Here is a 21,395-nt window from a genome sequence, read left to right as displayed (position 1 = left end):
GGGCAGTCCCAGGCTCCGTTGGTAAAGGAGCAACGTCACAGCAGATTCCCAGGGCTGGTAACACCATCCGGTTAGACTGCAGACTTTTGGGGCCGTCCCAGGCTCCGTTGGCAGTGGAGCAGAGTCCCAGCAAATTCACAAGGCAGGTGTGCTGTATAATAGTCCAAGAAAGAGGTCCCGTATAGTGGTGCAAAATGAGACGACATAGGCTTTTAAAGGCCTATGATGTCACATTTTTGTCATATGGTTCCCACGGCCCTGATTGGGCCGTGAAAAACATGTGTTTTGGCCGATAAAAAAAAAATGATGACGTTACAAAGGCAATGAAAGCACAGCCAATCAGAATGGCTTTGCTCAAATTGCCTTTAAGATGATGTCATTAAAAGAAACATGGCCGTCCACACATGGTACGGTAGCCAATCAGAGCATGGGAACTCCATCCCTACTCTGATTGGCTCTAGTATACCATGTGACAGAGGTTTGGGGGAGAAAGGATGTGACGTCATTGAAAGCCTGTCACATGTTACTAGAGCCAATCAGAGTAGGGATGGAGTTGTAATCGTTGCTATTGTATGTTGTATTAGAGGTCAGGGTTAGCCTTGGTTGTCAATTTTTTATGCTTCTTGGTACTTATATATTTTCACAGGCTACATTGCTCAGTTGTAGGTTTGAATTAGTTAATTGTTTAATTGTTATGGTAATTGATTTATGTTTACCGGATTGGTTACAATAGTATATTTGTTTGGAGTTATCTGTATTTTGCTTGCAATGTTATTGTTAACATTCATTTGCAGAATGTATATGGTGCTTAGATTGTATGCATCATATATACAATGTAAATGCAATGTGTTGATTGTGATTTGAGGTTTTTCATTGGCATTTGATCTTTTTGATTGTAATATCAGTTAGGATTATGAAAGGTAATTTATTATATTGTAGTGTGTATTTATGGAGAACTGTTATTTTGAGTACAGTATGGTTTTGATAACCCTTCTACATTTATTTGTATATTGGTTCATCATGTGTGTGTATATATATATATATATCTCTCTCTCTCTCTCTGTATATATATATATGCATGATGAAGGCAATGTACAAATTCATGGGTGAAGGGTGGGTATCGGGCCAGTGTGGCTTAACCCCTTAATTACCTTTGCGGTTAGTATCCGATATGGTATTTAAGGGGTTAATTGATATCTGAATGTAATTGCAATGTATTGGCTATGTTTTTTGTGGACAAGACAAGGATGTTGCTGGCGACTGAGACTTCTTATTGATAAGTCAGTAGTACTTAATTTATTTGAATATGCTAGTTCATGTTTTTAATAATGGGCAAATAATCTATTATACCTATCTGGATAATAGTTATTTTGCACATTATTGTACTGTAGGTGTTGGGGGGGGAGGTGTTCCCCAACGGTATGTGGGTAGGCCTCCCTTGTGGGTAGTGGGTGAGGGTGGATAGGCCTCACGGGGTGGGGGGTTACTGTGGGAGGGTATGTAGGCGTCCCGAGGGGTGGGTGAGGGTGGGTTAACCCCTTAATGACTGTAGCGGTTAATAACCGCTATGGTGATTAAGGGGTTAGGGGACATTACTTTGGATGTTTTCATTGTTATGTCTGTTTTGCAGCAGCGGAGGGGGCATGGGCAGGATGAAGATGAGGATGGCCTTCATCGTGGCAACCGGTAATGGGTAAGTGCTATATGTATCTAATGTATTTATTGCTGTATATGTATTTAAAATGGCCACATTCAATATTATCCATTTGTGGATAATAGTAATTGTGGGGTTAACTATACTGTATGTGTTAGGGGGGGGGGTTATTTCTTTAAAAGTATGTATGTGTTTATTCATTAATTTGGGGGGGGGCACATAATTGGTACTGCAGGCCTGCGGGTAACACCCGAGGGCCCCCGCCGGCCTATAGTATCATTGATGTGCATATATGTGTATGTTAGGGGTTATAGGGGTTGTTGTTGTTATATATATATATATATATATATATATATATATATATATATATATATATATATATATATATATATATATATATATATATTTATATTCATTTATTTATTTATTCATTTAGATTTATTTATTTAGTGTGGGGCTGCTGTGTGTGATTATTCTTCATTGTGGGTATCGGGTGTGGGTGAAGGGGGTACTAGACCCAACGGTGGTTTTTTAGGGCTTGCGGGGGGGTAGCGGGAGGGGTTAACCCCTTCATGACCGTAGCGGTATTAACTGCTACGGTCGTGAAGGGGTTAAGTGCACCCGCAACCCCCCCGCAAGCCCTAAACTCACACCAAGGGCCAAATACCACCTTCACCCACACCCGCTACCCACAATAAAGCTGGCATGGTGGGTTAACCTCTTCATTGCCTTAGCGGTTACCCGCTAAGGTAATGAAGTGGGCTGTACATGCATTTTTCCTGCCTCGGATGCATGCCGGGGGGCTCCGGTGCTGCTATTAATGGGTATCAGCTCTGGAGCCCATCGGCATCTATCCCAGCCAGGAGAAGGGCCTGATTTTCTTTTATGGCCCCTATCGCCGCTCAGCTCCAGCTTCTTGCCAACTTTTTTTGGCGGAGCTATTTGGAGAACATCTCTCCATTTTATTGGCGCGATCAGCAGCGAGATGCTGTTCGGGGCTACCTGCATACGGCGGGTATTAAAACTGGTGAGATCTTGCTTCTCGCCACCCGCGCGGCGAGTTTTTAAAACACAAAAAAAAAACTGGAGGTTTTTCCTCATCTCGCCAGTTTCTCGCCATTTACTGAATTGCTGTAGGCATATTTGGCGAGAACCTGGCGAGATTGCGCTTCTCGCTGCTCTCTGCATAGGCCCCAAAATGAGAACATATAGCGTAATATTGTTAAACAATGGCCACTGAATCAATGCAGTGTAACAAAATAAAAAACATAACTAAAACAGGACTAAAACAGTGAGCTGAGAGAGAATAACAAGTAAAATAAAACACATTTAATATTATAAACAATAATAGGACATAACCATAGTTAAAACAAAAATTGAAATTGGGTCTGCAATTAATGCTGCTGCTAAAGCTGAAGTGACCGCTTACCAGATGTGAAGTGGTATTGCGCAGTGGATAAATCAGAGAGTATCCCCTCTCGTGTAAATCGACTCGTGGTGTCTCCTCTGTGCGGCTCGTGGTGTCTCCTCTGTGCGGCAGATGTTCTGTCCCTCGGCTCTCCCCTCCGTGCTGTTCGCTTCTCCCGGTCTTGTGGTCACAGACCTCGGTGCGCAGTCAGCTCAGGAGCAGAAGGAACCCCCTCCGCAGATTCGCCAGACAGAGATCTCACTAGGAGTGTGAACAGCAGCAGCGGCAGATTCGCCGCGTTCTGGACGTCAAGCAACGTATACAGTGTAGTTCTGTCTGTAGTGGTCACGAAAGTGAGCAGCAGGGCCAGCAGATCCCACCCTTTTAGTCCTGTTTTCGTTATGTTTTTTATTTTGTTACACTGCATTGATTCAGTGGCCATTGTTTAACAATACTACGCTATATGTTCTCATTTTGTCTTTATTTATATGTGAATCTTCCTCGTTGTGGAGCACATCCCTACACCTGATCCAGCACCTGATTCGGGTTGTATATATCCTTTTATATTTCAGGCTATGTGCGGGGCGCCATAGGTTATTAATGTTATTATGTCAATGATGTTATTAATTCAAGTGTACAAATCATTGACATATTGTGAACTATATATGTCCTTGGGATATTATTATTTTCTATGATCCTATAAATAATAGGTAAGATAGAATATCAATATATTAGTTAATTACATATAAGAATCTTGGGTCATATGGGATCAAGTTGCATATCCCTACATCCAGTTATTATTTATTTGTTTAAATACAAAATCAAGAATATTCTGTATTATTTGATTCACACCTGTTGGTTTTGGTGAATCATTCATCATATTACTGTGGATCATTTTATTGTCTCTCTCTTCTCTCCTTTACTTCCTATCTTTCCACTGTTTACCCCACCTTCAGGGATCATTTGGCCCAGCAGAGACAATATTTATCTCATTAGCCATACTCCATGTTGTTAATCTAATATGAATTAAATGATCTAGCGCTGGAGCGCAGTTATCACTAAACCTTCTGTCCGTTTTTAGAATATCCCTGATTAAACATTATTGAAAGCTGAAAACTTACTCAGTGTTCCCATTTAAATCGTCATGCACAGAATACAAATATCTGCCATGTAAATGAGAAAGTCATGCAATTTGTATTATTATTTTTGAATATAGGATTGAATCAGGGGGTCTCCGGAGCTGAAACCCATTCATATCAGCTAGGGGGATCCCCTTATACAAATCGTGAGATACAAACCGTCAAAGGGGGTGCCGGTATCTCAGCAAAGTTTAAAGTTCGGACCAATAGGAAGCCGAACTTGATGACATCACTGTGACAGTAGGGGTAAATATGGCTGCTGTTAATAAAGGGTAAGCCTGCCATTACCCCTACCTGTCAATAATACAGTGTATTCTGCTATGTGGTTTATATATGTTATGTATATCTGTATTATGACTTTGCTTGTTTCCAGGACCTCAGGAACCAGGGGTTAATGGTATTGCAAGAGAATTGTTGCAAATCGGTCCGTGACCTTTCCCTGTACTCAGTTTATGTTGCAAATGTTATGTTGCAGTTCTACCCACGATCAGGGCCTGGGCATGTACTGTAGGCAGCACCTGGCCCTGAATGTTTCCAAGTCATGTTTTTAAGTGTATAAAAAGGTGGGGAGGGAGACCCCTAGCTAGCTCAAGCTCCAGTTCTGGTGGTGATTGACAGCTGCATATACAGAGCTCCAGTGCTGGTCTCAGGCCTGACAAGAAGGCCCTGTGGGCACTGTGCAGGAAGCAGATCAGGGGAAACCTATGCAAGAAGGTCCCTGCAAGTAGGCCTGCAGGGTAGCCCCAGTTTCCCCAGTTAAGTATGTGTATTATCTGTGTATTTGTACTGTTGTGGATATACTTTTCAAATTAATTACTTTGATAAACTCTCGTGTTTCTGTCTGGCGATATTGATCCCTGGTATTAGTCCTGGTCTCCCGTGACAATCACGGCTTCCTATTGGCCCACAGGGAACGGTAGCTTTGAAACTCCACCATTACTGTATGGAAGCCTGGCGGGAGCAGCTACTGGCACCCCCTATGGAGCTACAGTAAGAAGATTGGACATCTGCAAATTTAGGACAAGCCTGCTAACTTGTTGATAATTAGCTGACCAAGAGCTAAAGAACCAAGAATACTTGTCCAAAAGATATTATTCCGAATCCTTGTCTACAGATGCAGTGCCAATGCTTTGCACTACCAGTAGGATTCAGGGTTTGTGTCACTATATTACCCACCATAATCTGTTGGTTACAATCTGCAAAATAGTTTGTGAGCTTTAGATATCTTGTCATGTCTGACAGTTTCCAGAATTTCATTTAAAATCAGAACAGCAATGTTTGCAGCAGTACGAATGGAACAATGGCAACAGTCCTTCACTAGGATAGAAAAATAAGTAAGCCCATCCTTCACAATCATATTTACCAGGGTTGGGAAACTCCAGTCTTCAAGACCACCAACAGGTCAGACTTCAGCACAGGTGGCTCAGTCGAAGACTCAAGGGCCACCAACCTGCTCTGTTGCATCCTTGAGGACTGGAGTTGTCCACCCCTGGTATTTACATTACAGTCTCTGCCTGTCACATCACTAAAATCCATATAAATTAATCTTTTAGAGGTGAAGCGCACACTATCACTGAAGCTGATTTGAATAGGGAGGAGGCTGCAATGACAGCCAGTGTTGACTTTGAGCTGATGCAATTTAATCATGCTCAATTGCTAAATAAACTGATCTACTGTAAGAGGCAGTTACAGAACAAGCATGGTGTGTACAGGGTCTAAACTATTAACCTTTTGTTTCCTCTTCTATGTACATAGGTAACCTCGATATTTTACATTGGATAATATATACTGTACTGACTTTGGTAGTCAACTCAAAAATACCATTTTTATCGAACATCATTAAATGATAAAAATTAAATCATGTCACATGAATGTGCAAAGATTGTATTGTATTGTATGTCTTTATTTATATAGCGACATTAATGTACATAGCGCTTCACAGCAGTAATACATGTGGTAATCCAATAAATAACAGATAATATAAATAACAGATCATGGGAATAAGTGCTTTAGACATTAAGGAAGAGGAGTCCCTGCTCCGAGGAGCTTACAGTCTAATTGGTAGGTAGGGAGAACGTACAGAGACAGTAGGAGGGAGTTCTGGTAAGTGCATCTGCAGGGGGCCAAGCTTTATGTGCCATGTGTTCAGAATAGCCACAGTGCTATTCATATGCTTCTTTAAGCAAGTGTGTCTTAAGGTGGGTCTTAAAGGTGGATAGAGAGGGTGCTAGTCGGGTACTGAGGGGAAGGGCATTCCAGAGGTGAGGGGCAGTCAATGAAAAAGGTTTAAGGCGGGAGAGGGCTTTAGATACAAAGGGGGTAGAAAGAAGACATCCTTGAGAAGAACGCAAGAGTCTGGATGGTGCATAATGAGAAATTAGGGCTGAGATGTAAGGAGGGGCAGATAAAAATGAACTCACTTTTTTTTCATTATATGATAATAATGTTTAAATATTTGTGAACATATGTATACCCAGAATGTATATTTATTATAAAACATTTTCATTAGGAGGAAGCCACTGCAGGTCTTGCCAGGCATGAAGGGTTTAGTTAAAGGTGCAATATCTCCTAGCTGGCCAAAACAACAACCTTATGTGAAGAATCTCACAATCTTATTGACTTCCTTTAACTTATCTAGTCACGCTGAAAGCAAACTTTCGTGTCATTAAAATATGTATTTTTAGATACCTTAGAATGGGGTGGGGGGAGGGGGTTACATAGTTAATCAGTAGATGAGGTTAAACGAAGACATATGTCCCGACATGTTATTTTTTTTATATTTACCTTCTTTATGGCAGATAACAACCCCAGGCTTGCGCACTGCTTAATCAGATACAATAGATGTTGAAATACTTCTACTGTATATGACTTGAATTTATGGGAGAAAAAAAATTAAAATCATCAGTATTTTAACTCACACCACGTTTGTGACATCAACCAACAACCGGAGATCTTTGGTGTCCTCTTGACCCCTAATGGAGGCATCTTCCCTGCACTCACCCTGCACCACGGGGCCTTCACCAGCAGACCTGAGACTCAGAGCAGACGATTCACTTTGCGGTAGTAATACCTTTTTTACAAAGGTTCAGAAAGAGAGAGAAAACTCTCCTCCTTTAGGGTAAAAAGAAAAGGAACGGTGGGTGGTCGGGGGTGGGAGGTAATTTATTCAGTGATGTCGAATCATAAAAATGATTTAAAAATGCAACAATTATAAGTACCAACACGTACTGTACATTTATAGTGTCATTTCTCAAAGCAGAATTGACATCCCATGGTTTCTGTCAGTATTTATATGCCTCCCTTAAAGGCACAGGTTTAAGTGCTCAAAATATATTTGTTATGTTGGTTCCGTAAAAAATATGTATATATTTATATGCTTTATGGTGGCCAGGTTTTCTGCACATATTAATATGGGCCGTATTTTTGGCAATATGCTATGAACAATCTTACCTTGATTTACTGTATTCAAACAACTCACAAACCATTTGACTATAGTCTGTAATGAAAAACAACTTCTGCTGATACAATTATAAAAAAGGAAGCCTAGATTATCATTGATGCAGAAAGCGTTTTCATTCTAGGTAGATTTGATGGGGTCGATGTATCCAGGCAAAAGTGGAGTATATCCAGGGCAAAAAATGCACCAGATATATTAAAGCAGCAATACTACTTTCCAACTTTTTTTTACATTTTAATATGTAAAGCATGTGACAATGTATAATTCTACATTCTTACCTCAAATGGCAATCATTTGGTGCTCTTGTTATAAATCTTTAAAAATCCTGATTGTGTGCCTAACGTAATAGCTCCTTCAGTCAATGTACTGTAACTCAGCAGCTACAATGTATCTGTATATTACTATGGTAACATTATCTATTGTTACAGTTTACAGCTCAAACTGCTGGGAACATTGGCAACAAATTATCCCAAACAGGAAAGTGTTGCAAAGATCTTGCACTGCTTGGGAGGTGGGCTAAAACCTGCTATAGAAATCAAAGAATTTTTTAAAACTCATTAAAATGGCATTAAGAGTTGAATAAAAACAAAACACACACAAAAAAAAGAAACAGTCACTGTTATCTAAAACTTCAGAACAGATTTATTAAAAAAATAAATAAATATATATATATATATATATATATATATATATATATATATATATATATATATATATAATTTCATGTTTTGCTGCTTTAAAGAAAAAAATCCCATTACTTTATATGTGATTATTGTTCTTTGATAAATATGGTGCAGTTATCTTCCAAGTGTTTCATCATTTATCAGTTACCCCTGCCAATTACTCTCTGCATCATTTTAGTATATGTTCACGGGTTTGTTTTGTTTGTCCACGATCCCCCACACATTATTTTTAATTACTTTAATAAAATCGAGTTTTATATTCAGGTGTTAACTGTGCCACAATTAAAGGGGATACTTTTCTGTCTCATTTTTTCATTTTTGGGCGTAGAAGTTGCAACACTTTACCTTTGATACATACGGGGCTCACTCAGAAATGATGCTTTCTTCTTTGTCACTTAGCAACTAAAGAGAAACATTGAACACAAATAATGGGGAATATTTGTTCGAAGTCTCTTAGCTGCGAAACTGGAGCAAAAAGCACCACCAAATTTTCCAGAGCAATATATTCCATTGTGTGCTATCGGACCTGATTCTGTGAGGGGCGGGTGATAGTATTGCACCAGTTGTCCAGCCCAGCATGGGATTTCAATACGTAACTTCTCATGTTGGGTACTTTTTGTAATTAAGTACTGTTTCAACAATAAACATGTTTTTTTAAGGGACCTCAATCTAATACATCGTTTATGACCCTGGCTGGTGAAGCTGCACAGATCTTATGAACAAACATAACAATAGAAAATCTCATGGCACAGGTTTCTTGAGGACAAGTTGTTAGATTGTTATGATTATTTTACCTCTTTTGAACTTTTAATCATTTCGTATATCTAAGATAAGCTTTGTCTGTCGTGTTTGCTAATACTGCACTTGTTGCTAGGTGTAAGAAATTAGTCCTTTAGTGACTACTACTGTATTTCTTTAATAGATTTAGTGTGCGTAATAGCACAGTAGAGTACGAGTAGTCCACTCAGTTCTCAAGGGTCACCAACTGGTCAGGTTTTAAGGATATCCATGCTTCAGCACAGGTGACTCAATCAGTGGCTCAGTCAACGACCTATTGGTGGCCCTTGAGGACAGGAGCTGGCCACCCCTGCAGTAGAGTATGATAAAGTTAGTCTTTAAAAGGGTGTATATATATATATATATATATATATATATATATGCACCCCATCACCTGGGGAGAGTGCATTTTGCCCGCTGTCGAGGGCTTACCGGCCGCGGGGTGCAGCATCTCCCGGAATTCTCCTGAAAGTCCTGTGTCTCCCCCTCCAACTCCTGTGAAAATGGCAACTTGACGCTGCGCGTGACATCGTGACGTCATGTAGCCTCCCATTGTCATGGCAACGTGGCGTCATCTGACGCCATGGAGCCAGAGTTGGAGGGGGAGACATGGAAGCTACAGTAGAATTCCGAGAGACCCACACCATGCTGCCGCACTCCGCCACCGGTAACTACTCGAAAGCGGGATGGGGGGGTAAACAAAATTAGGGGTGGGGTCGCGTGCCTTTTTAGGGGGGCGAGCGACATTTTTTACAATTTGTCGAGCCCTGTGTGTGTGTGTATATATATATATATATATATGGTAAAGAAACAGCAAGCACTGCAATGTGGATATCAAAAAAGCCTGGTGCTAGTCCCATAAGTAATGTAGAGAGTATGTTACCATCCAGCAGGGCAACAGAACAACAAAGAGAGGCAGCACTCAGAGGTAAGTCAGCAAAACAATGTATTAAGTGCTCTGAGTGCTGCCTCTGAGCTTTTAAGCACAGCATGGGATTAGATGCAAAGCCAGTCAAACCACTCACAGACAGCTGTTTCGACCTTTTGAGTCTCATCAGTGTGAGGTTGGTTGTACTGTCTGTGAGTAGCTTGACTGGCTTTGCATCTAATCCCATGCTGTGCTTAAAAGCTGTGTGAACAGCGAGCATTTGCTTATAAGGGTTCCGTGTAAAAAATGGATTTCAGGCAAAAGGTGACACGTGTGCTCATTTGCATGTAATTTTCCAGAATCTCTTGCTGCAGGTGGAGCACTGTATTCTAGGTGATAATGGTGAAAGGCAGGGTTGCAGACCTGTCTAAGACATGTGAATGTGCTCACAAGTGATATTCTTTATTGGCTATATGCTTACGGTGGAGGTTTTTTGTCACCTTTTCACCCACGGGTGGTGCAATACCTGTGGCTCACAGGAGGTCCGAGCCTCCACTGCGGGGAGCCTGGGGTGGGTTCCAGAACAATCGTGGTCCGGGCTTCTGCCTGTAACGGATCCTACTATGTGGATTTGCCCGTTACAGGACCCATATACATATATAGGCATACACTCGCACAATAAATACACAGGGTAACACAGAACAGTTTACTTATAGTAACTTATATCTATATGTTGGCTACTGGTTACAGCTACCCACTTGCCATGCTCGGCTGTAACTCACCCACCAATGTCCCCACAGTACCTGATGAAGCCCTCGGGCACTATACCACATAAGTGTCCCCAAGGTTATAACCCCCAACCCTTAGGCGTGATCAGCGCCGCCACTGTACAGTGTATGTTGGTGCACGTGAGGAAGGTACTGTACCTGCCAGGTGTGTCCACACCCGGGTGCGCTGGCTTGGTCTTGAGAGGGATGGGGTCCACGGACCCAGTACTGCAACCCGTGAAGCCTCTGCCTCTAGTTGGGTGGGTCCCGCGTGGATAGTACCACCTTAGAAATGTCTTTGTATGGTGTCTGGTCCCAGACACCGTTGAGCAGGAGACCGCCGTGTCCTGTCTGTGTCCCTTACTCACTATGGTACAACAGAGGGCCGTGTCCCTATACTATGGGCTGGTCCCAGCAGCAACCACAAGTTGAGGGGAGTCGGGGCCTAGCTGGGGCCTAGGGGGAATCTGGCCTAGTGCAGAGGGTCACTGACCCCTGCACACATACCTCTCACTCCTATCCTGTCCCAGCACCAACTGACTAGCGTGGGCTGAGTGTGCAAAATGTATCTAACGCTCCCTGCAGGAGAAACTGCAGACCTATTGGCTCCCGTAAGTCACCTGGGCCTCCCTAAGACTCATGGGACTTGTAGTCCCTGCTAAAGGCCTCCTGCAATTGGCTGCCGCTTCGCGCGCATAGACTGCGCATGCGTGACCACCTGCACATGCGCAAACCAACTACCCGTGTTTGTCGAGGAACTATACACTCCCGCAGAGGTAAAGGGGACAAGGAAAAGCCTGGTTACATACATACATACATACATACATACATATATATATATATATATATATATATATATACACATATATATATATATATTATTGACCATTTGCTAGCCCTTAGGGCTGGCAGGCAGTTTATGGTTTTTAAAGCTGTGACCTTTTTCTTCCAACTTAATATTGTTGTCTCATTTATTACTGTGTTGGTTATTTATTATTTATTGCAAAGGAGGATCAGATTGTATGCCTTTAAAGATATGAAAGGTATATTAATCATGCTACTAAAAAAGTGAAAAGACAAGCCTGTGTATATCTTGGCAAATGTTTTAATTTTATGAGTATTCATGAAAGTTTTAGATTTTGCAAGACATGAATAACACGAATCACATTTTTCCACTTCAGTTCCTGACAGGATCCAGATGCAGATTTTGAGAACATTATTACCCATACACGTAGTAGATTGTATGTGTGTATATGTGTATGTATGTGTACTGTATATATATATACAGCATATGTATATATATATATACACACATATATATATATATATATACACACACACATATATATATATATATATATATATATATATATATATATATATATATATATATATATATATATATATATATATATATATATATATATATATACACATGTAGAGGTATCAGTACCGTGTTAGCCGAGCTTCAATAATCAATGATCGACATTTTATGAGTCATTACTGACACAAGTGAACTCTCTTCCCATGAGCGCAAAAGGCCATGTCTGTACATACTGTGCTATATGTATGCACACACAGCTGTCTCTTACACATACGAATACTCCTTGTTTTTCCATCCCTATACACCAATAGGGACCACATAGTATCCACACACACTTTTAGTTATGCTACTATCTCTCACATTTCCACACCTACCCACACCATTTATATTAACTCCCACTCCACACACCCCTTTAGTACAGCACTGTATACACTGTGGGCTCTCCATTCATTTATATTCACGCAGATACACACACACACACTCTTACATCACTTACTTTCAGGAACCATTTAACACCTCTAGCCATAAATCTCATCCACACCGGGGGAAGGACAAGCACAGATAACATTCCAAGAGACACTGTTTTTAAGTATACCCTTTGCTTGCTTCATTCATTGTAACATCGCCGGAAGAAGAGATCAGTGTATCTCGAAAGCTCGCACAAATAAAAGCATTTCGTTAGCCACAGAACGGTATCATCTATTTACTTTTTGATTATATATATATATATATATATATATATATATATATATATATATATATATATATATATATATATATAGCAAATGGAAATATGTATGCTCGTTTGCATGTCTTAGGCAGGTCTGCAACCCCACCTTTCACCATTATCACCCAGCACACAGCACTTCCACTGCAGCAAGGGATTCTGGGAAATGACATGCAAATGGACAGACAGTGTCACCTTTTGCTTCAAAACCATTTTGCTTGCTTGCAAGGGACCTGAGGAAGCCATTCACTCACTTGGTGAAACGCGTAGGATTTGGGAACTACTGAGGACACCATACCCAGTGATGATGGCCATTTTGTTTTCCAAGAACATTTATACTACTTTTTTGCTCTGCCCCATCTGTCTGAAGCTACAGTATTTGGAAAAATCTTCCAGTGTTTTCATTTGAAAAATTGATTGGTATTTCTATTGTGCACTATATACTCACCAAGTGTCAATAGTATTAGTCATATTCTCTCTGACTTACTCAATATCACAGAGCTGTACTATGTGGTAGTTCACAATTTGCATGTATTATACATGCGATCATCATTTCGTTAATGACTACGTTCATGTGCAACAACCCCAAATTAGTGTTTGTTTATTAAGCTTCCACAAGCTTGCCGGCCCTGAATGCGCTAAAAATTGTTGTTGTGAATGCTGTTCTAAAAATATCCCTCTCAGACGCATCTGCGGACACCTACTTGATAGCCCTGATAATCACCTCGAGATTGTCTAGAGTTTTTGGCTCCCTTTTGTCGGTCTTTCTGGTTTCACCCCTATCCCAGCCTATCAGGATTCTACTCACTATAAAATCTTCAGTTATACCCTTAAGGCTGTGGAGTTTTAGGAAAAAGGCCAACCCCGTTAGCATGGCTCCCACTCTAGTGCGCGGTATCCCCGCGTGTTTATGGGATAGAAAGAACCTAGGGAGCAGGGCACAGCCGCATCAACTTACCCTCCATTCTGGATGCTTTTCTGAATGCAAGCCATGATTGCAAAGTGCAGAGGTAGAGGCTAGCAATCTTTGAACCAGATCCAGGGAGGTTGATATATCCCTATCTGCTGCAGGCATGTTAAACCTACCACTTTAGCTGCTGGCACTGCTTGCCTAAACACAGTCCAGTTAAACTGTAACAGGGTATCTGATATTGTTTTCAGCCTCCCTGCGATGTGCTTAGCTTTGAAACAGATGTTGTATTTCATGCATCGCAGCACCAGCCTGCGCAGGAGCCTAATCACTGGACCTGATGTCGCTAAGAGGCTGTTTACTGCGCACACTACCCCTAGTTATCGGACCAGAATATTATGTGCTTGTTGCTCAGTTCCTTAGCCCATAGCTCCACTGCTACTATTATGGGAAAAGTTCTAGAAATTAAGTATTTTTTTGTTAATCCTATCTCCCCCCATGTCTGTGGCCATGGCTCAGCACATCATTCCCCTTTAAAGTATGCTCCAAAACCCAGGGACCCTGCAGCATCTGTAAAATGGTAGAGCTCCTGGTTGCTCTAGCCCCTGTCTATCCCTTAGTTCTTTCCATTAAAGTTCTTTAAGAAAATCTCCCATACAGTATCCTTAAATCAGCTTTCAATTCCTTTGTGACCCTAATGCAATGGAGTGGCCAGATTACCCCTGTGGTTGAACTCTCTAACCTTCAGCTGAAATTCCTTCCCATGGGTGTGAAATACGCAGGAAATTTAGGAGAACCAGTAGGGCCTGCATTTGCCTCAAGGTGACCATCTTTGTGCTCCTACACACATGATATACAAATAACAGACAAAATATAGACACTTACTTAAAGGTTTGGACAAGAAAGCCATCAGGATACAGGATGGGCCATTTCTTCCATGATTCAGGTTCAGATGTAGACATCACGAAAATACATGAAGACCACTGAGTATAGGACTGACACTGATTTATATGCAATTCCAGTCATAAATCAATGGTGAGGTTGACAGTCTTACCATAGAGTAAAACTCCTCCCACCCCAGGATGTTTAAAAACTGCTTTTCCTATCTAAATAACTTCATAAATTCAGTTCAGTAATACGTACTAGCACGCGATACATATTAATACATTCTGAAACGCATGATGCTCCCAATGAGACTAAATATTACTGTATAATACTAAAATTAAGAGAGATATTAATATCTGTCTCTTAGTACCTGCTAGACATCATGTGTCTGTAATCATTATTTGTGGCTCGGTCCCACAGATACACATATGTAATTTTAGCATGTTCAGCCGAGGACATCTCATGGTATTCTTATATTTAATAAGGTCACTCATTCTGATATCTCCTTCTGTAACCGCACCCCTGGCCCCCATAAAACCCCTTGTCAAGAAATGCTTTGAAGCAGGGCCTCCTGTGTAGAGAACGTTTGTCACAGGTGCTATATTTCACACCCAATGCTTCAGACATTGCCCTTACCTGTCTCTACCAGCAATATACAGTACACTCGGCCTGCAAATATGTGTTAACATACACCAAACCCCCTCTGTACTTTTCACACCCAACTTCAATCAAGCCTTTTGAAGCCCAGATATTTCTGAAAAGACACCACACATATTTGTATTTTCCTAAAACTGTAGCTCATTAACCCCTTAAGCCCCAGTGTGTGTGTAGTGCAGACACTTACATGGTGATAATACATTGTAACAGGGGAACACATATTTTCATGTTGCAGCAAGGTAAAAAAAAACACATTACTGGACCACAGTCCAGTTAACCCCTTGCTTCCCAAGGGCCAAACCCCCTCTCCCATGACATTGTCAACCCCAGAAGAGTAAACAAAGAACAGCACTCAGTGGTAATAATGCAAAAAAAAACCCTGTATTAGAGATGGTATACAAGCACACTTAGTCCAACGAGCGACAAGTTGAAATTTAAAGACAACATTGGAGTTTATAGGAAACAGTCAAAAACAGAGTGGCTCAGTGAGTAAAGACACTGACTCTGGCATTGAGTTTGAAGTAGAGGAACCTGGTTCCATTCCCGGTGTCGGCTCCTTGTGACCTTGGGCAAGTCACTTTATATCCCTGTGCTTCTGGCACCAAAAACATAGATTGTAAGCTCTACGAGGCAGGGACTGTGCTGCAAAATGTCTCTGTAAAACGCTATGTAAAACTAGCAGGGCTATACAAGAACAAACAATTATATTATTAATTATAGAAGAAGATTTCAATATGGTACAGGACCCAGATGTAGATAAAACTACACACCCAGAACAGCAACACTCTGTAATGAAATATACAGGAAGGGAATTTAGCGCACTAACGAAATAATTTGGTTTAATAGATGCCTGGCACCACTCACATAAAGGTCAAATAGATTATTCTTTTTATTCGCCCCCACACAATTTGAACTCAAGAATTGATAATATATTTGTGACCCCCAACATTTTGGAAGTAATGGTTCATTCTAATATAGGATCTATTACGTGGACAGATCATGGTCCGGTTGCAATAATGTTTGCCCCCCCCTCTCCCCCTTTGCCAGAATACAATCATATCATTGGAGGATGAATGACTCATTGCTGAATCCCCTGGAGATTAGCACGCAAATACTGTAGGTGAGCCACTAAAAACTATTTTTAAATAAATAACGTGTCAATAGTCTCCAGCAATCTTATGGGAGGCACCTAAGGCCACGATCAAAGGACCGATTATCTTAATAGCGTCATATAGAAAGAAAAGGAAATTGGAGAATCAAAAAAGGCTAACAGATAAAATTGTAACAGTAGAAAATAAGCATAAAGAAAATCTATCGAGGAAAGTATAGAAGATTTGAAATCAAGCAAGGGAAGAACTTAAATGGTTGCAACTAGAAGATGTAGAAAAGGCACTTAAATGGCATAAACAGATCTACTGTACAGTATTACGGTAAGGGTGATAAAGCAGGCTATATTCTGGCATGCTAAAAAAAGTGGCTTAGATCAGATAGATGAATATCTGAGGAAATGCAACCTCCCAAAGTTGACGGAGCAGGATGAAAGGAGATTAAATGCAAAAATAACCCAGTTAGAACTTGGGGAAGCGGTCAAGTCACTAAAGCCATCAACTAAGCGTCAAGTCACTAAAGCTCCGGGTCCAAAAAAAGATTTTTATAGGGATTCTTGGGCCATGTTTTCTTGAACTATTTAATGGCTACTTGAAAGGAAAACAAATCCCCTCACAAATGGCGAAGGCCAGTATAATAGTATTCCTTAAGGAGGGGAAAGATCCTAAGTGCTGTAGCAGTTATAGTCCAATATCGCTCAGAAATACAGAATTGAAAATATATAGTAAAATTCTGGCCAGCAGATCAAAGGAAACAAAGATGCCCAAAGCTCCTTCCAATGTGACAAAAATACACTGAGCAATACCTATATATTCTCTTTAAAAAGGGTCATTTAGTTTAACCCTTTGGCCAAAGTGTCTTAAGCCTGCTGCCACTTTGAAGGCATGACCGTTAGCAGGTCCTAACACTCCCTGAGTTAAAATTCTTAATTACCTGTATAATTACAGGAAGAATGATCAGCATTGGATCTGTCGTAACCCAGTAAAATGAAACTGACCTGCCAACTTGGAAGGTGGGGAGGGGCAAGCTTAAACCTTGGGGGGAGGGGGCACTACCCTCCCAAAAGCAGCTGAGACCAGCTGCACATAGTTAATAAATACACAGATACCCAACAAGCTCTGAGAAACACCAAACATTACCACATAATATATATGTATTTAAGTGTCCAAAGGAGTGCAACAGATCAAAGCCAATACTTCCCATACTAATTCACTATGATCAGGTGGGATTTACGGTGAATGCCAGTCATCTGATAACACAATAAAAATTATTAATATTATTGGTCACGTAAATCACGTGAAACCTAAAGCTATGTTATTGAGCCTTGATGCGGAAAAGGCATTCGACAGGATACGGTGAGATTTTTTAGATAAAATATTGAAAGCATTTAGGTTCTCAGGGGCATTTTTGCAGAGAGTCCAGGCTCTCTATCAGACTCCGACAGCCACGCTGAAACTACCAGGTGTGGATAGGAATCAAATATCAATTAAGAATGGGACACAACAGGGGTGCCCCCTTTCACCCCAGTTGTTTGCATTAACAATTGAGCCTTTGGCAGCCACCATTAGAGGCTCCCCCAATATACAAGGGGTCAAAATAAAAGATGAGCTATAAATTATCACTGTTCACAGACTATATTATTCTCACGATAACAAACCCACTAACATCTCTCCCGAATCTGCAGTCTACACTTAGGGAATTTGGTGGTTTATCCGGCTATAAGGTAAACACAGGGAAGTCAGAAGCCTTAAACCTAATATTATCAGACAAGGTGGTTGAGATCCTCAAATTACATTTCAGTTATAAATGGAGAAAGACTCATTTAAAATATCTAGATCTAGATATATCTTACAAGAGATGATCACTCATTATATAAATAGAATTACCCAGAACTATAAACCAAAATTAAGAAAGATCTACAATCCTGGAACTCCCATCACATATCTCGGGCAGGGCCTATAACAGCAGCCAAAATGAATATTCTCCCCAAATTTGTGTATAATTTACAGACACTCCCGATCCCTATCCCGCATAAAAATATAAAGGGAATCCAAAATCGGATTATGCAATTTATCTGGAGGAATAAACAGCCAAGAATAGCTAGGTCAATTATGTTGGAAACTAGAGATTGGGAAGGCCTGGCAGTCCCGAATATTGTAAAATACTATGTAGCCTAGGGCCGGACCATTGGTGTCAGCATGCGGTTCCAGCTAGCATTGCCTGGGGTAAGTGCCCCCCCCCCCCCGTCAGCCCGTACCCGGCAGCAGTTCTTGTCACAGTCTGCTGCATTGGGTATTCATTACATATTGTGACCACAGTGTCTGTATGTGTTTATATTGTGTGTGCACAGTGTGCACTATCCTGCTAGTTCTCTATCTGGCATTCTTTTAGTGTTAGAGCCTTGACTGTGTTGTGGTCTGTTGTGGACCTTTACTTTTTACATTTTAACCTATGTGTTTTTATTATATTGAATAAATCTGCCATTATACACTTGGAAGGTGTTGTGTCATCATATTGCGTATCTGCATTTATGTATACACCTTACACAGCTCTTTATATCTGGTCATTAACCCCCGGTGCGCTCTGTCCGCATTTCTGTTTTTGCCCCTGACTATAGCCTTTCCACTGCCTCAACACTATAAGTCCTGATAGGAACAGGTAGTGTTGGGGTTAAACTCCTACACAGGGCCTAGCCTGCAGTTGCAACCTAGTACAATGCTATCATGTCCATGTGCAGGCCTACTGGCAAGTTGGAGTGTCATGCCTGGGGAGGGTACTGACACTGTAACATGCAGATGGTATGATACCCGTCAGTACCTGGACCTGCCCTGTTATGGGGCAGGGTTACAAGCCCCTCCCCATGTATAAAAGCTGGCACTCCACCAAATTGTGTTGATTCTTCCCTCCCTCTGGAGTGGGAGTGCATCCCCTTTGCCCCATCTGGGGTAAGGGAAGAGCATGGAGGCATCCGGTGTACTACAATAAACACCAGTTGATTATACCCTGTCTGAGCCTGGAGTAATTCAAGGATACCCCAGACTATCAACATATGGAACAGTGGGCCTTGGATTTTCAGGTAGAAATATTAAGAGAAGACTGGGAAGACATGTGGGATAACGTGGGTAAGACATTCATATGCACAGTAGCAAAATAAAACATATATAAAATTATGCTAAGGTGGTATTACACCTACAAGAGACTAAAGCAAATAGCAAATGTATCCATAGTCATTAGATAGATGTTGGAGGGGATGTGGACAGATAGGAGATTTGGCTCATATTTGGTGGTTCTGCATGACAATGCGGAACTATTGGACAAAATATTGAAATTAATAAAGGATGTTGTGTGTATTACGGTCCCGTTAGACCCAATTCTAATGATCTTATCCATACCAATGGAAAATGTGAATCCCTACACACTCAAACTAATTTCGCATATATTAACCGCAGCTAGGTGTTCTGTGGCAGCAGCGTGGAAAAAGACAATCCCTGCCTCCCGAAGGGAAGTTCCACGATTAATAAAGGGGATGAAAATTTTGATTTATGAGGAGAGGCTACATAATTAGATTTGTTTACATTAGAAATTAGGCATGTAAGTGGGAATACTATAATTATATACAAATATATCCGGGGTCAATACAAGGACCTTTCAAAAGAACTATTCATCCCAAGAGCCATACAAATTACACAGGGTCATCCCTTAAGGTTGGACAAAAGGAGATTTCACCAGCAACACAGGAAAGGGTTATTTACAGTAAGGGCAGTTAAAATGTGGAATTCATTACCCATGGAGACTGTGATGGCAGATACAATACATATCTTCAAAAAAAAGTTGGACATATTTTTAGATGATGTACAGCAGTGGTTCCCAAACATTTTCGGTTCAAGGCTCCCCAAGGCGATCAGGATTTTTCCGCGGCGCCCAAAATAAAAACAAAGTTGTATATACATACCTAACAGTTGCAGTGTGCAGTTGGTGTCTCTCTCAGGCACACACTCAGACACACTCTCACTCTCTCAGACACACTCCCACTCTCTCAGACACACTCTCACTCTCTCAGACACACTCTCTCTCACTCTCTCACACACACTCTCTCTCACTCTCTCACACACACTCACTCTCTCACACACACTCTCTCTCACTCTCTCAGACTCACTCTCTCAGACACACTCACTCTCTCAGACACACTCTCTCACTCTCTCATACACACTCTCTCACTCTCTCATACACACTCTCTCACTCTCTCACACACACTCACTTTCTCACACACTCTCTCTCACTCTCTCAGATTCTCACTCTCTCAGACACACTCACTGTCTCAGACACACTCACTCTCTCAGACACACTCACTCTCTCAGACACATTCTCTTGCTCTCTCAGACACTCTCTCGCTCTCTCAGACACACTCTCTCTCAGACACACACTCTCTCAGACACACACTCTCAGACACACTCTCTCTCAGACACACTCTCTCAGACACACACTCTCTCGACACACACTCTCTCAGACACAAACTCTCTCAGACACACACTCTCTCAGACCCACACTCTCTCAGACCCACACTCTCAGACACACACTCTCTCTCACTCTCAGACACACTCTCTCTCACTCTCTCAGACACACTCTCTCACTCTCTCAGACACTCTCTCACTCTCTCAGACACACACTCTCAGACACACACTCTCTCAGACACACTATCTCTCACTTACTCTCTCAGACACACTCTCTCTCACTCTCTCAGACACACTCTCTCTCCCACTCTCTCAGACACACTCTCTGTCTCACTCTCTCAGACACACTCTCCCTCACTTTCTCAGACACACTCTCACTCACTCTCTCAGACACTCTCTCACTCACTCTCTGACACACTCTCACTCTCTCAGACACACTCACTCTCTCAGACACTCTCACTCACTCTCTCAGACACACTCTCATTCACTCTCTCAGACACATTCTCTCTGTCACTCTCTCAGACACACACTGACAGCACACTCTCTCTCAGACACACTCTCTCTCACTCTCTCAGACACTC

This window comes from Ascaphus truei, chromosome 6, assembly GCF_040206685.1.
Source record: "Ascaphus truei isolate aAscTru1 chromosome 6, aAscTru1.hap1, whole genome shotgun sequence".
Taxonomy (NCBI): domain Eukaryota; kingdom Metazoa; phylum Chordata; class Amphibia; order Anura; family Ascaphidae; genus Ascaphus; species Ascaphus truei.
This window is presented reverse-complemented; position numbering follows the sequence as displayed.